The sequence below is a fragment of the Mus musculus genome, chromosome 17 (assembly GCF_000001635.26).
Source record: "Mus musculus strain C57BL/6J chromosome 17, GRCm38.p6 C57BL/6J".
Taxonomy (NCBI): domain Eukaryota; kingdom Metazoa; phylum Chordata; class Mammalia; order Rodentia; family Muridae; genus Mus; species Mus musculus.
In genome coordinates this window covers 12355135-12372453 of record NC_000083.6, presented here as the reverse complement: position 1 = coordinate 12372453, position 17319 = coordinate 12355135, and the positions used below count along the sequence as shown (strand labels likewise).

The 17319-nt window shown below is 45.1% G+C and overlaps 1 long non-coding RNA gene and 1 pseudogene across 1 annotated transcript; one reads left to right on the top strand and one right to left on the bottom strand.

Moving 5' to 3' along the window:
- The first annotated feature begins 2107 nt into the window (after positions 1-2107).
- Gm41527 lies at positions 2108-13300 on the top strand. The gene is made up of 2 exons (XR_876413.1): positions 2108-2389; positions 12813-13300. It is a non-coding gene; the product is annotated as a predicted gene, 41527 (long non-coding RNA).
- Gm6618 (predicted gene 6618) lies at positions 14846-15972 on the bottom strand (annotated as a pseudogene).

Sequence of the window (17319 nt, the reverse complement as noted above, 5' to 3'; positions counted from 1 at the left end):
GTCATCCATGCCCTTCACTCCCGAGCCTTGCTGCTGCAGACCACTCCAGCCACATTGCTACCCTAGACATCTGTGTCAAGACTCAGCCAAGCACTTGTCAAGTACCTACACTGTTTGTTGAACCCTTGGAAGCCCAGAGGGGCAAACCCAAGCAAAGTACTGAAAGAGAAGAATTCAAGCCAGTGTCCATGGCCTACTATGCTCACTGTGGACCACCAGGGGGCGTGTGACCTACTCTAGACTGCAGATGACCGAACTTGCCTGGGTGTGTATTTGCCTTTGGATGTTTCGCTCTCAGCTTGCAGAGTTCTTTCGTTTGATTTGATTTGAGGTTGTGGTGGTTGTTTCTGGTGTTAACAGGAATGTAGTCCAATGGGAGCTAAATTCTAGGAGGAGTCATACTACAGACTATTTCCATCCTATGTCCCCAAATCTATACAGGATGTGAAGGTGCACCTGCTAAAGTGAATGTGCTCCTCTCTGGGTTCCTTTGTTGTCTATCATGTTTGCCATCAGCAACGTCCATTTCATAGGCAAAGTCAACAAACAGGCAACATCTCGTGGCGAGCCTCCCTCTGAGGAGACTTGTTCCTTTTGCAAAGTGTGGAAAATCACGAGGGAAAAAGTTTAGGCCACACAATGTGGAAATGTTGCCTCGCCTCAAGGGCTTGGCTTTGCAGAACATTATCCCAAAACCACGTCCTCTGAGAGACCCCAGTTCCTGGAGGTACTTCCTCTGACGCACTCTGAATTAAATCCAACCCAGAGAGGAGCTGGCTGAGCTGAGGAAACCTATTGCTACGTCAAAGAACAACTCCCCCCCCCCCCCTTTCTTTAGGTCATTTACAAACTATCCTCAGCCACCCATGGTTTGGAAATGTTACACGTTCTGAAAGACCAATGAGAGATTTTTAAAACAAAAGCATATAACCACAGTGGCCGACAGAGGGCGCCAATCACTCTTTTTTTTTTTTTTTTTTTTTTTTTTTTTCCTGCAGCCCAGGCTACTGGAAACTCCAGGTTACAAATCAGTTGCATCTGCCTACAAAGTTCATGAAGTCATCAAAATTGATGGAACTAGAAAATATCATTCTGACTGGTCTCTCAGCTGGTATTAACCCAAGTTTTGCAGTTTTAGAAGGTCATGGACCTATCTATCTGCTGCTTGACGTCACTGAGGCATGGTTAATGCAACTGATTTTTTTAATAGTAAATTCTTTTTTTAAATTTATTAATCATTTTATTTGTTTACATTTCAAATGTTATCCCCGTTCCCAGCCTCCCTTCCACAGCCTCCCTTCCACAGCCCCCCATCCCATCCCCTCTCCCTTTGTCTCTAAGAGGTTGCTCTTCCACCTACCCACTTTTGCCTTACCCTCTAACATCCCCCTTCTCCAGGGCATCAAGCCTCCAACGGGACCAAGTGCCTCCCTTCCTACTGATGCCAGGTGAGGTTAGGTAGTCCTCTGCTACATGGGACCGGCCCGTGCATACTCTTTGGTTGGTGGTTTAGACTCTGGGAGCTCTGAGGGGTCCAGATAATTGATACTGTTGTTATTCTTATGGGGTTGGCATCCCCTTCAGCTCCTTCATTCCTTCCCCTAACTCTTCCATTGGGGTCCCCATGCTCAGTTCGATGGTTGGCTGTGAGTATCTGCATCTGTCTTTTTTTTTTTTTCCTGTCTTTTTGAGACAGGGTTTCTCTGTGTAGCCCTGGCTGTCCTGGAACTCACTTTGTAGACCAGGCTGGCCTCGAACTCAGAAATCCGCCTGCCTGCCTCTGCCTCCCGAGTTCTGGGATTAAAGGCGTGCGCCACCACCTTTTTGTCCCTGCATTTCCTTTAGAGTTGGTGCAAGCACATGACCAGTTCTGGTATTTACACTTCTGCTGGTGAGAGAGAAGCTGCTGGCCACAGCTGCAGCTGTCTGCATTCCTGCAGTATCTGGGCTTTACAGGCAGGTGGTCCTTCCTCCTTCCTTTCCCTCCCTCCCACAGTTCTCCACAGGGCAGCTAGTGTCCACACCCTTCAGGGCAAGTAGGAGCAGGACAGTCACATGTTATACTACAGGGTTGGGCTTTCTCTTCTCCAGGTGCTGAGTGAGCTCATCCTAACAGAAGCCTGGAGCTGGACCCCAGCAGGCACTGCCTACAGTCTGCTAGAAATGAGAGTCAGTCTGTTGATGAGAAAGCTTGGTACTCGAAATCCTTGAAATAATGACAAGTCTAGGAGAAGAAGGTTTGGAGAAGAACTCCGTGTTTGGGTCCTTCAGGATTAGGTCTAATGCCGAGATAAAGGGTGGGTTAAGAAGAGAGGGAAAAAAATCAAAACAAGAACACAAGGAAGCCAGTATAGTGGGCTATGCTGCCTCTGCCTACCCAGTCTTCCAGGTAAGTGTCCTCTTGCAGCTTCTGCCTCAGGCTGTGGATACGTTCTTAGCATCCCAAGTCCAATGTCAAAGGCAATAGATACTGCTCTACCTAGCTTTAACTGTTACCTTGACAGAGCATCACCTAACAAGGGTGTCTCAATTGAGGGGTTGCCCAATCGTGTACGTCAGCACGGAATTGACTTGATTGTTAATTGAGATGGAGGGCCCAGCTCACTGTGGGTAGCACCATTCTTTGGGCAAATGGTCCCATGAGCAAACCACCAAGCAACATCCTCCAAAGTCCCACTGTATTTTCTTGCCTGTGAGTTCCCTGGTTAGAGATAAAGTAGCAAGGAGGGCCGTCTTCCAGTTCCTGCTTGTATCCTTGTCCCAACTTCCTTCAGTGATGAACTATGACCCAGAAGTGTAATGACCTGGAAGTGTAAGCCAAATAAAACCTCGCCTCCCCTAAGTCACTTTTGACCTAAGTGTTTTATTACAGCAAAAGAACAAAACCAAAACAGAAAGCTAGCCGTAAACCTGGACGTTGGTCAGCTCTGTCTGAAGCAGGTGATACAGACCGTGGGTGAGAGACAGGAGAATTCACTCAGAGGAGAAGCATGTATGTGACTGGGTGCCTAATGCTTTGCTCTAGCAAACCTTTGGAGATTGAGGTAGTGACCTCAATGTTTCGAATCATAGATTTTATTTGCTTCCTCTAGAGTTTGGCCAACCAGCTGGTTACTTAAGCTATGTAGGGGAAGACTCCCTATTTATTGCCACCTTAAATCTCTCTTTTCTATTTAAAAAACAAAAACAAAAAAGGAAAACTTTTTATTAAGGTTAGTTTCACACTTTCCTTCCACTATTCTTTAAGCTTCAGTAATTAATAAAAGTATGGTAAAGTCAGTATTCTGCTAGCAGCCTTCAGATGAAGATGTAGAACTCTCAGCTCCTCCTGCACAATTCCTGACTGGATGCTACCATGTTCCCACTTTGATGAGACTGGACTAACTCGGAACATGTAAGCCAGCCTCAATTAAATGTCCTTTATAAGAAAAAAAGTATGATAAAAATCAATACTTTTACTGGTATGCCTAATAACTACAAACATTCTAAATGTTAAAGATTTTATTTTAAAATTGTATGTGTGTGGATATGCATGTTAACATGGGTGCCTGAGGCCAGAAGAGGGTGTCGGATCCCCTGGAGCTGGAGGTATAAGTAGTCGTGGGCTCCTGTACATGGGTATTGGGAACCAAACACAGGACCTCTGTAAGAGCAGCATATGCTCTTAACTGCTGAGCCAACTGTCCAGCCCCATGTTCTAATTTTTAAAATTTGAATATTCTGACCCATATAACATATCTGGGTATGCTTGTAAAAATTTTTTTTTTACATATGAGTGCGGAGTTTTATATTTTGTACTGTATGTTGTTGCATCTCACTAATAATTGTAAAAGTATTTTTAAAAAGTAAGTATTTTACACATATTTAATCATGTAACATAATGAGTACTACAGATGGATAGCTTAGCATATCCATCATCTCACACAGTTGCCTGTTTTTCTTACCTATGGCAAGAGCAGTCAGAATCTACCCTTTTAGCAAGAGTCCCATCTGACCCCTTAACTATCCGCCACTCTACTGCAGGATATTAGATCCACCCACCTACCCAAGAGGCCTTTTAACTGAAGGCCTGTGAAATAGCCAGCCAAGATAAAAAAATAAATAAATAAAAATAAAAAAGTGAAATCTGGTCAAGCAACAAGTTTCTCTTATCAGTAGACATTCTAAAAGTTGAGAAAACTTCATCCCTGAGGGAAAGAGACTAGGCAGTATCTATCTTCCTCCAGCCCTTCCCCAGCACTTCAAAGATCTCTGTGACAAACCAAACTTTGTTTCCTCAAAGTTGTTCTAGGGAACCAATGAGATTTTGGGCTTTCTCACGGTGCATGGATGAGGGCATCACTGACAGGAACATGGGGGACTCCGGCAGCCATACTGGAAAGTCTGTACCCATCAAGCTTGATGGCTTCTGCACAGCTGTCCAGACGAATTCCCTTTCCCCTGGCCTTCCCAACCTGCATACTATAGTCCCTCCCCCCTCCCAAAGCCCCTGAGGCTACATGCAATTAGTGTAAAACTGCATAAAACTGGTTGGGAAGGACATTTGGGTGTTCAGGTAAGGGTCTTGTGACCCTTCCATTCCCTCTTTCTGTGAGGGGACATTTCTGTCAGCCGGTCCAGCTGGGTGATATTCCATAGACAGAAGCAGTTAAACTCCTGAAGGTGGTGGTGGTTTGGCTTGGAGGATAATCCATAGAGCATCTGCTGTGTGCTGACACAGGGGAAGGCCTGATCCACACGGGAAGTGCCCTTTGGTACTGTCTTCCTTACTGAAGTGGGGAGCAAGCATGCCCCATCTGGTGTAGCTGAGGGGAAATCCCTTGCCACCATTACAGTCCAGCGGCAGCAGCTAGTCTTTCCCGCCAGGCACTTACCACTTCCCCCCTCCAGATGGCAGCTCTTCAATGTCTGCTGTCAGCTCCCAGGTCCTAACTCTTACCTCAGAACAAGCAGAGCCCAGAGCTTCAGGCCTTCCCCCTGTCCTTCATCAGTGAAGGTGGGAACACAAGACTCTGGAGAAGGTTTTGCACTCTAGATTCGGTCCAGGGGACCAAGGAGACCACTTGACCAGAGCACCCTGTTGTTATTAACTACAGAGAGTTGTTCATTCTCTGTTATTAGGTCAGCTTTCCTGGTTAAGAACACCCTGACGTCAGCTTCCCACCCTCACCTATGAGACAAACCACAGAGTCTATTAAACTACATTCATTTAAGATGCTAATCCCATAGGGGAAAGTACCAGAGATCTCCCAACCTAGGATTCCATGGAGCCTTGGACGCTCTCAAATTTGGCATTCTTCTGTCTTGACCCTTGTGAGTGGGATTTCTGGCATGCACCACCACAGCTGCTTTGGCTATGGGGTTTTAATTTCTCTCTGACTCAGTTGTTAAGGAGCATGCTGGCTTGATTTTCCATTATCTGGGAGTTTTTTTCTGATTTCTTACCGCTGCTGGTGATTAGAAAAGATGCTGGGAATGGTCCTGAAGTCCTCAGATTTGTCAAGAATTATTTTCTAGTCGGGCAGTGGTGGCACACACCTTTAATCCCAGCACTTGGGAGGCAGAGGCAGGCGGATTTCTGAGTTCGAGGTCAGCCTGGTCTACAGAGTGAGTTCCAGGATAGCCAGGGCTACACAGAGAAACCCTGTCTCAAAAACCAAAGCAAACAAGCAAAACAAAAAACAAAACAAACAAAAGAAAAATAGAATTATTTTGTAAGCTACAGTGTTGGTCTATCCTGGGAAAAGTGTTCTGGGCATTTGAGAATCAGGTATGTCAGGTGTCAGGTGAAATATTCATTCAATACATGTCCCATAGGGCTGTGGGTTGTACTACTTTCTTCCTGGCTAGGTCATTGGTTCTCAACCTGTGGGTCACAACAACTCCTTTGGAGGTCAAATGACCCTTTCACAGGGGTCACATATCAGATGTTTACATCACAGTTCATAGCAGTAATGAAATTACAGCTATGAAGTAGCAATCATTTTACAGTTGGGGTCACCACATGAAGAACTAACTGTATTAAAGGCATGCGGCATTAGAACGGTTGAGAACCACTGCTCCAGATGATGTAACTGTGTGGAGAGGGATGGGTTAAAGTTTTCTACTGTTGTTGTTTTATTGCCTGTTCCTCCCTTCAGACCTGTTCATATTTATGTTCTGTGTTTAGGGTTTTACCGTTAGGTGCATATAAGTTATTATTTGTTGTATCTTTGGTAACTCACATTTTAATTATAGGATGAACTTTGTCAGTTTCTTCTTTATTATATATACACATGCACACAAAAATTTTATATAATTTATAGATAGAAACATGTTAACTCAGTAATATATATATATATATATATATATATATACACATTTTGACATTTTTGGCTCATAAAAATCTGACATTTCTTTTACATAACCACAACAACATTTTAATGTGCTTTTTAAAAGTTAAAAATAAATCATGTCTGAGCTGGAGAGACAGCTCAACAGTTAAGAGAACTTATTGCTCCTGCAGAGAATCTGGGTTTAGTTCCTGGCCACTACATGGCAGCTCACAACTCTGGCTTCAGGGGATTCAATGCCGTTTAATGGCATCTGTGGACACTGGACTGCACATTGTGCACATGTGTGTATGCAGGCCAAATACTTAAACACATGCAAATAAATAAATATTTTAAATACAATAATAATAGCAATAGCAATAATATTTTTATTATTAAAATAAACACAGAACATAAATATGAACAGGTCTGAAGGGAGGAACAGGCAATAAAACAACAACAGTAGAAAACTTTAACCCATCCCTCTCCACACATCTGGAGCAGTGGTTCTCAACCGTTCTAATGCCGCATGCCTTTAATACAGTTAGTTCTTCATGTGGTGACCCCAACTGTAATTATTAATAAAAATATTATTGCTATTGCTATTGGTTAAGAGTATTTACTGGTCTTCCAGGGGGCACATGTTACATGTTTCATTCCCAGCATTCAATTTAGGGGCTCACATCTACCTGTTGCTCCAGCCCAGATGATCAGACACCTTCTTCTAGCCTTTTTGGCAGGTACCTGATCACACACACGTACACACCACATACAATTTAAAAACAAAACAAATCTTAAAATAAAAAAGAAAGAAAGAAAGAAAGAAAGAAAGGAAGGAAGGAAGGAAGAAAAGAAAAAAGTTCTTAATATCATGTAGTATGCTAGCTGTTTGTTAATACCCGCTGTATGTTACTATCCATGACTGTAATGTCACATAGTATCCTGGCTATATGTTACTATCCGTGACTATAATGTCACATAGTATCCTGGCTATCTGTTACTATCCATGACTGTAATGTCACATATTATCCTGGCTATATGTTACTATCCATGATTGTAATGTCACATAGTATCCTGGCTATATGTTACTATCCATGACTGTAATGTCACATATTATCCTGGCTATGTATTAACAGCCATGAGTGACCTCAGAATGTTTGTTATACTTGTTGCTACTGCTTCTTTGGCCAGGATCCCAATTCTTTTCTCATCTAGAATCATTCTATGCAACACAATTTTTTTCTCATTGTTATTTGGATTTTATTTCCCCTGTCATCGGAGATTTTATCTGCTAGCTTTCTCCTTGGTAGTGTGCTGCAAAATTACCCGCTCTGATCGGCTTTTTAACAATGTTCTCAAAAAAACCAAAAAAACAAAAAAAAACAAAAACAAACAAACAAAAAAAAAACAAAACCTCTATCCCTTCCAGTCACAAGCTCTACCCTCTCAAAGTCGCCAGTTTAAAGACTAAATGGAAGCAAGCCTAGGGCTAGGCCACCCATGGAGGATGAGGTCATGTGACTGCTATAGCATCTCTCTGCAAAGACTAAAGGAAACAGCAGGCACCACCAACTGCACGGCTGCTAGACACCATGCGTCTCCACACAAGCTGTCTAACGCCCACAGCCCACAGCATTTGCTGAACCCGGCGTGGCCACCAGGGTTTCAGAGAAAGGCAGAGAGAAGCCGAGACGCTGAAGGAGACTATAGCTGCTGCCCCACCCAGGATGGAGTTATACTCCTAACCCAAGGTCATCCCGAAATAGCATGGACCAACAATGCGCTTGCTCATCTCATAGTACAGCAGAGTACTATTTGCCCCCATGACCCAGTATCTAAGTGGGGTGTGATACAGCGAGTGAGAAAGTGCGGTGTCATCAGCCTGGGAAATGACTATGATTCAAAAGGCAGTTTCTACTGAATGAGTATCAAATTCACATCACCCTAGCTGCAAAACTGAAAGTAGATTGCTTGTGGTCAGGGAGTGTGTAGTGCCCATATTTCCCCTGCTTCTTACATCATAACCTGCCCGGACTGTTGTTTCCTAAGCACGAGTGCTCAGCAGATCATTCAATAGCCAAGCCTTTCTTTTGTGATCGTTAACAAACTGAATGATTGACACTTAGAGAAATTCTGTCATGTTATCTACAGGGCCGCCAACCACAGCCCCTGAATTCAAGCAACCATCTCTAAGAATAGGGGATCCTTGGGCAGGAGAGATGGCTCAACAATACTGGCTTCAGAAGCAAGAGAGCCAGAGTTCAGGTCCCAAAGCCTGTGTAAATGACAGGCGAGACATGGTGAGTCACTTCCAACTCCAGTCTCAGAAGCCAAAAGACAGGAGATCCCGGGCGCAAGCTGGCTAGCCAGACTGACCAACCCAGGAAGCTCTGGGTGTGAGTGAGAGACCTTGTGTGATGGTTTGTATATGCTTTGTCCAGGGAGTGGCACTATTAGGAAGTGTGGCCTTGTTGGAGTAGGTGTGACACTGTGGGTGTGGGCTTAAATACCCTAGTGCTAGCTGCCTGGAAGTGAGTCTTAAACTAGCAGCTTTCAGATGAAGATGTAGAACTCTCAGCTCCTCCTGTACCAAGCCTGCCTGGATGCTGCCTTGCTCCTGCCTTAATGATAATGGACTGAACCTCTGAACCTGTAAGCCAGCCCCAATTGAATGTTGTCTTTATAAGACTTGCCTTGGTCATGGTGTCTGTTCACAGAAGTAGAACTATGACTAAGACATCTTGATCAAAAAGCAAGGTGGGGAGCAGTTAAGGAAGCCTCCAGCCATTACTCTTGGGCCTCCAAACATGCTTTGTTTACATACACATGTGCTCCCACCCATATACAACACAGTCACACACATGCACAGATACACACTGTGTAAAAAAAAAAAACATATAAAGCATAGAGAAGCCTCCATGGTAGACTGAGGGTGGTGGCCTGAGGGGGCAGTCACTTCTTTCTTGGGACATCGCCCATTGAGGGTGGCTCTTCTCATTGATCCAGTAGTATAAGGAATGAATTGGTTGTGTTGAAATGAATGAATGAGCCTCCAACCTCTTCCAAGAATGTTAATTAACCTTGAGAAATACTCTGCCTTTAAAATTTTTACAGTAAGGGCCAAAAGTGGTTAAAAGGCACATTAGTTAATTTTCCATCGCGGTGACAAAATAGGTGAGGAAAACCCAACTTGATGGATTTGTTCTGACCCCAGGTTCAGAGGGTTGAGTCTGTGGCTGACTGGCTCCACTGAGCTCAGCTTGAGGGAAGGAAGGAAGGAAGGAAGGAAGGAAGGAAGGAAGGAAGGAAGGAAGGAAGGAAGGGCAGCAGTGGAGAGGCTAGATAGATCAGAGGTGTTCACCTCAGGCCGGTCGGGAAGGAGAGACAGAGAGACAGACAGAAACAGAGACAGACAGAGGCAAATAGAGACAGGGAGAAAGACAGAGACAGAGATGGACAGAGACAAAGAGAGACAGAGACTGACAGAGACTGACTTGGCAGTCAAGAAGCAGAGAGATGGTGATGAAGAGGCTGGGATCATGCGCACCTTTTAGGGGTACACCCCCGGTGACCTACGTCTTTCAGTCGGACTTCTCTTATGGTTTCTACAGCCTCCTAATAATCTGTTCAATTATGAATCTACCAGTGGGTTAATCCATTGATTAGGTGGGCACCAACTTGATCCACTGACTTCCAGTCATCTGAGTATGGCCTTGGGTAATCAAGTCTTAACTGCATGAGCCCTTTGCAGGGCCACTATAGCCAAAGCATAAAACAAAGATTAGCATGAAAAGCAAGACAAGCCTGGTGTGCTTTCGCTTATTCACACAACAAACACATATGTATAAAACCACAGGGTCTGGGATGCAATTGAAACAGTGACAACCAGGAAGGACCATGGTAAGTGGGAAGCACCAATGAGGACCACTGTACTTCCATGGAATAGAATCCACAATGCAGAAATGCAGGTGTAGGAAAGCCATAAGCAGCATGGAGCCTTCGGGGAGAGCAGGATGATTGGGAGACTTTGAAAGTTGCTTGTAGACTGAAGTCTGAAGGGAGACTGAGCTAGAGGTGATGGATTGAGGGCATGCAGGTGGAATAATCTTAGACCGAAGAGCACTAGCAAAAACCCAGAGCTCTGTGACAGTTGTGTGAAAGGAAGACCAGTAAAGCAACCATCAACAAAAAGGAAGGAGGGAAAGCATAAGTAGACTACAATCCAGTCATGCAGGTCTTTATCAAACACCAGGGAATGGGGTATTAGATCTTGCACATGGGCAAGAGGCTGTTGAAATGATAGAGTACAAGGTGAGAAGAGCATGAAGTATTGTCCCTACTTTGGAAGGAGGTGGCTTGGGGCTACTAAGGTGGAATGGAGCTGGGAGGTAGTACAAAGGTGTGGGGAGAGGTGCACTCTGATTGTATAGGGCAGTGATGCCTAAGAACTCAGGAAGAGCAACAGGTGGGGGCATGGAAACTGAGTGCAGAAACATTGAAGAAGATGCACGTAGATATACCTTCCTGATGTAGTCCGAGTAAAAGTGTTGTAGTTAGGGTTTCTATTTGTACTGGCTGGTTTTGTGTGTCAACTTGACACAGCTGGAGTTATCACAGAGAGTTCCAGTCCTGACTTCCTTGGTGATGAACAGCAGTATGGAAATGTAAGCTGAATAAACCCTTTCCTCCCCAACTTGCTTCTTGGTCATGCTGTTTGTGCAGGAATAGAAAGCCTGACTAAGACACTATTGCTGTGATGAAACACCACCACCAAAAGCAACTTGGGGAGGAGAAGGCTTAGTTCATCTTAAAGATTATAATTGTAGTACATCATCCAGAAAAGTCAGGGCAGAAACTCAAGGCAGGAACTGATGCAGAGGCCATGGAGGAGTGCTGCTCACTGGTGTGCTCCCAACAGCTTGCCCACCCAGCTTTCTTATAGGACTCAGGATCACCTACCAAGGGTTGACACCACCCATGGTGAGCCTACCCACATTAATTAAGATAAAGCTCAAGAACTCACCTGTAGGATAAGGTATTTTCTCAATTGAGAGTCCCTCTTCCCAAATGACTCTATCTGGTATGGAGTTGACCAAAAACTAACTAGCCCAAGAAGCATGGGAGATATTGGAGACATGTTTCTTGAAGCCACAAGAGTGGGTAAGTGTGTACACGTTTATAGGGAAATTTTTGTGAGGTATCATTAAAGGGAGATAGGGAGAGAAAGCATTAATATAGTATGTCATAGGATGTAAGTATAATGTGATGTCACAGGATGTTAGTATGGTAGGACATCACAGGTCAAATGATGAACAGGCTCTATCACTATCCATTCTAAAAAATGTCTGGCCACACAAATGTCAACACTTAGAAAACTCACTCTCTTTTGGGGGGATAAGAATTGTGCCAAGTGGTTTCTTGCCACTCTACGATACATATAGCAGCTGTGGATACAATAGCTTTGAAGAAAGAACGTTCACCTTTAAAGTCTGAGTATTCACATCCTCTAGCCCCCCTTTGCAGAGAGCCCTTCACCTGGAAAGGCTGAGAGAGAGGGAGAGAGAGAGAGAGGGAGAGAGAGAGAGAGAGAGAGAGAGAGAGAGAGAGAGAGAGAGAGAGGCTAGGAGGGAGTGCAGGTTGTGTTGCTCATGGAAGGAAATCCGTCCCAGATGCCCCGATGAGAAGACACAGAAAAAACAAACAAACAAACAAACAAACAAACAAACAGGAAGCCCAGGGATTCTGGAGAGACTCCCCATTCAGCTACAACCCAGGCTGGCTGAGGACAGGACAATGAGGGAAAGTCCCATGGAGACCATTGGCCCCTCCCTCTCCCAGAATGCCAATCTTCCAGACAGTGCAAGGGTTCCCTGCTTCCCAGGCAGCAGAGTGGTAGTTTCATCCGTGAAGAAAAGGAATCTAAAGACAGCTGATATTACCACAGGAGAAGAGAGAGCTTCTCGGAGGCTCTTAGGGGCACCTTGGGTGAGCAGCGGGCAAGTCTAGTAAGGACTTTCCACCTAGATGGCGCGGTACTCCTGTGGCTGTCAAGCAAGTCGCATGACCGGAAGGAAACCAGTGCTTAGGCTGAGACCGAAGTTCTCAAGTCTGTTAACAAGGATTCGAGGCACTGATTCTCTTAGAAACGCTGTGGAAAGTGTCTTGCCTAAACGGAACCAGCTCTGTAGCTTTGTAAGCTACTCTTGAACCGAAACAAGCAAACTACATGATGGTACGCAACACGATGGTTAGGTGGGGATCCTCGCTACTTTACCTCAGCTTGCTTGCTTGGTTAGACGGTGTTTCTAGTTATCTGTCTTATTGCATATAGTAGCCATCTACTCTGACCGTGACCTCTAGATCTCCAGCCCTTCTAAATCCATTCTCAACACTAACACCAACGTTTCTCCAAGCTCCCCCTTCACCGTTTAGTTCTATCTGATGTATCTCTTTCGCAACATTTTATTTTATTATTGTATTGTATTTATTTTATTTGTTTAGAATGAAGAGGTAAAGTGGCCAAGAATGTGGCTTCATTGGCAGAGAGCTTGCCTCATATGCATGAAGCTCTGGATGATGTGCCTAAGACCACAAACAAAGAGCAGTGCGATGCAACCCAGAATCTCAGCATCAGGAGGTAGAGGCAGGAGAATCAGAAGTGCAAAATCTAACCTTGGTTCCATAGTACCCTGGAGGCCAGCAGGGCTATGGGAATCTCCTGATGGGAGAAGAAACGACTGAAGCCTGGAGTTGGCCAGAGGAGGAACCTGTCTCCTGGAGAAGGGGTTACAACTTGTCGAATGACTTTGCAGGGAAGACGGTGTGGAGACCGTACAAGGCACAAACCACACCTTAGCTTCTGCATAAGATGTCTCTTTTTTCCCTGTGTGGTCACACTGACTATATCCCCTCTTTCTGCTTTCCATTACAAAAGAAGAAAGAAAAAAAATGTAAAAGAAAGAAAGAATGAATTAGAAGGTTTGACAAACTATGGTTTTTCCTACTTCCTAGAAAGTTATTCTAAATTTATTCTAAATTTACTTACCTGCAATTTCCTTTCTCTGAGTGCTCCTCCTGTCTCCTGGCCTGTGGAACTGGTCCTCACGCTGACTCTTTATTCTGGTGTTATTTGTCTTCCCTGGGCTGTTTTTCACTGTGGCTTGCCAACAGTCATTCTGTGGAGATATTTCTTTAATTACACAGACACACAGAATACGTTCCTGTTTCTCTGTAGACTTAGTTATTGCCCCTATTTTGACATATTTTCTTTCTGTCTTCCCCACCCCTTTTAAATGAAAGGGTGAGTTTTGATAATGAATAAGAAGAGACTCTAAAGTACAGTTGGCAGCAGGCTGTTTGGCCTTCCGCCTTTCAGAAGAAAATTGAGGGCAACTAATTCTCCGGAGGTGTCTAGAAGATGCCACTGAGAACTATTTACGTAGTTTTGATAAAAAGTGATTTGAGGTCCCCTGCCATGAGCTGTCTGCAGCTGACTGCTCGGCACTTGGGGACATGTTAATTGTCACCTTGTTTTGAATAGAATTATCTGCAGTCTTACAGATGCATTTGCACAACTGTGAAATCAATACCAGCCTGCTGGAAAATGCATTTCCCAAAGCCAAAGGATATTCTTTGACAAGGCTATGCTCAAACCATGGCACCTAATAAGCACATACAAACCAGGCTATGAATATTGCCCATGTCCAGAAGGAAGGTGAAAAATATTTATCCATGTTAATAAGACATACATTGAAAATTTTTATTTTTATTTTTATTTATTTTTTAAAATGATCTTCAGGATTTATTTAGATAAGAAAGCTGTCAATCTCAACAGAAGGGGAAAAGGAAAATTAAAAAAAAAATCTATAGGAAAGTGGCCCCCAAGCCTTGACCTCTCAGCACAGCATAGGTTGCTGCTTATGTCTTGCTTGTCCTTCAAAACCCAGCCGTCCAGCCCAAAGAGCTGGTGCTAAGCGCCCCCGCCCCCCCCCCCCGCCGCCCCATGGGTGTGTGCTTTAATTCCAGTCTGAACTGCACTATGCAAAAGGTACACAGACACATTAATGCATATCGAAACCGACGGCAGCACACAGTAGCGAGTGTATGAAGCTTTGCAATGTGCACAGTGTGTGACCTTGGTCCTATGGTCCTGGTGGGAGGACAGCAGCACCCACCAAGTGGTGCTGCCTCAGTGAGGCACGCGTTTCTGTACAGGCTGCTCACTTACACACTGGCTCACTTAGTGTTCCCCTTGATAAGACTGAGGCTGAAGCCGACCTCATCCTAGAGCTAAATTTCAAAGGACAGTGAAGGAAGCTTCTTACAAAACTGTCGTTTCTGCTTTAGTGGTTTTATAAAAATGTCTTCCAGAAAAATCAGTGAGTCTATCAAACAGTGGGACTTCATGCAAACTGTTAGGTGCAACTGGTGGGAAGGAGCCCTGTACTGCAGGTGGCCAGTCATATGCTTCGGCTGTGAAATGCTTTGGTGAGGACTGCAGAGGTGACAGGACTGGTGGCAGGCAGAGCTTCTCAGGAGCCCGCCTCAGCTTTAAATTCAGTAATTCTGTCGATCGACTTGAGGAGTTCAGCAACAAGGTTCAGTGTCTCTGCCCCAGATGCCAGCTGCTTTATGGATGAGTGTGCCCTGTGCATGACAACACGGAGGTTCTGCAAGGCCACATCGGTGTTCTGCTTCACCACGGTGAGGCTAGCACCTGGCCTGACTGCAGGGCTGCATTTTCTCACCACAAGTTTGAGAGCTGTGCCTGAAGCGAATTTCTTTCCTGTTTCAGCTTCAAGACGTGATTTTCTGCTCTTACAGCCCGTTTGGTCATCAGTTAGAGGTTCTGTTCCACTTGCTGGACTACTGACTGGAGGTCATGGAAGTCACTCTCCTCCTTGATCATCTTCCCTTCCAACTTCCATTTGAGCGTCCTCACCATTTTTGTTTGAGTTTCAGAGAAGCTCTGAGCCTCATTTAGCTTTCTTCTGAGCTTAGAGTTTTCATCTTTCAGTGCTCCATAACTTATCTGCAACGTCCGCAGGTATCTGTCCCCTAAGGAGTCTTCATGAGCTGCAAAGTCTGCATTAGGACTCCCAACTGGAGATGCTGGGGAGGTCCTGCAGTCAGTGTCGCTCAGCGTCCATGGGGGCAAAGACTCGGGACCTGCCAGCTCTGACGCGTTGGAAAAAAAAGGAAAGGTAGGTGCCACGGGGTGACAAGTTCTGTGTGGCTCTAGAGGAGGAATGAGTCTGACCCAGGACAGATGGCAGGTAGGTTCTATTCCATCCATCTTCATCCTCCTCTAGGTTGCTGGCTCTTGTTGGGTCTTCAAAAAATGGCTGCTGATATTCCAGGCCATATCCCATGGGGCTGGGAGGCAGGGGAGCTGTGCTCTAGTCCCAGTGGGTGCCTTGCGGCTGGTGGTTGTGTCTTCTTTTGACAGGCTGAGGTTCTTGGTTTTCAAATACTCTTTGAAGCAGAATGGATTGGGCTCTTCAAGGTCTTCAAGTTTGTCACCTCCAAAGCGTGTCTCATGGGCTTCCGACGGACCTTGTTTAGTATATTTCCCCTTTCCATAGCCAAAATCGTCGGGAACCACAAGGCTCCGCATCCGTGACAGTGTGGGCGCGCCCTGCCGCCACGCATAGCCCAACATCGCCGCACCCTAACCTGGCCACGGCCCCATGGCCCACAACGCCGTTGCCAACCCCTGTCTCATCCTGCGCCACGGGCCTGAAATTTTTTATTTTTAATTCATATTCTAATGAAACACCATCCCCTGAAAAGAGGGGAGCTGGGATTCAATGTCATATGTTGAAGCTATCTGAGTTTCCCTTGCCTTACTGATTCTTCAGAATCTAGACACTTAAAGGTGTCAAAATTTCCCCAGTTTTTGCCTTATGAATCTGTCTTAGTCAGGGTTTCTATTCCTGCACAAACATCATGACCAAGAAGCAAGTTGGGGAGGAAAGGGTTTATTAGGCTTATACTTCCATACTGCTGTTCATCACCAAGGAAGTCAGGACTGGAACTCAAGCAGGTCAGGAAGCAGGAGCTGATGCAGAGGCCACGGAGGGATGTTACTTACTGGCTTGCTTCCCCTGGCTTGCTCAGCCTGCTGTCTTATAGAACCCAAGACTACCAGCCCAGAGATGGTACCACCCAGAAGGGGACCTCCCTCCTTGATCACTAATTGAGGAAATGCCTTACAGTTGGATCTCATGGAGGCATCTCCCCAACTGAAGCTCCTTTCTCTGTGATAACTCCAGCTTATGTTAAGTTGACACAAAACTAGCCAGTACAGAATCCAACACTGATTGGTTAATAATTATAGGATACATAAATATAGTTTTCATTTACTTGCTTACTAGGATGAGGTATAATTGGATACATACACACACACATCCAGGAAATAATAACATAGTTGGTTTTCTTCCAGTTTTCTTCCAGCATCTTCTGGACTAGGTGGGATCTTAGTTCAGGAACAAACCAAAGCTGGGAAGCACTGTCTACAACTCCCACTGATGCTTCCTTTGGGAGACAGACAAGGAGAGTGACTTAGTCACTTGTCTAGTTCCTGCAACAAAATATCCACACAAAAGTAACTTGAGGGGGGAAGGCTTTCCTGTGGCTCACTGTTCAAGAGTGCAAATACGGTGGGGAGGGCAGGGCAGGGCCGGGCAGGGCAGCAGGAGCTTGAGGCAGCTGATCTGTCTACAGTCAGGAAGGGTAGAGTGGGGTGGAGGGGTGGGGTTGCCTGGCTTTCTTCCTTTGATCCCATCCCAGGCTCAAACCCAAGGAATGGTGCCACCCACCTGTATATAGAGAGGGTCTTCCCAGCTCAGCCAATCTACTCTGGAATCTTCCTCCCAGACCCACCAAGAGGTTTGTCTCCACCACAATCCTAGATCCTGCCAGATGATAATCAATTTAAACTGTCACAGAGTTTAGATTTACACTGCCATTGAATGTATAGTGGCATAGCCATAAACCTTCTGTGGCT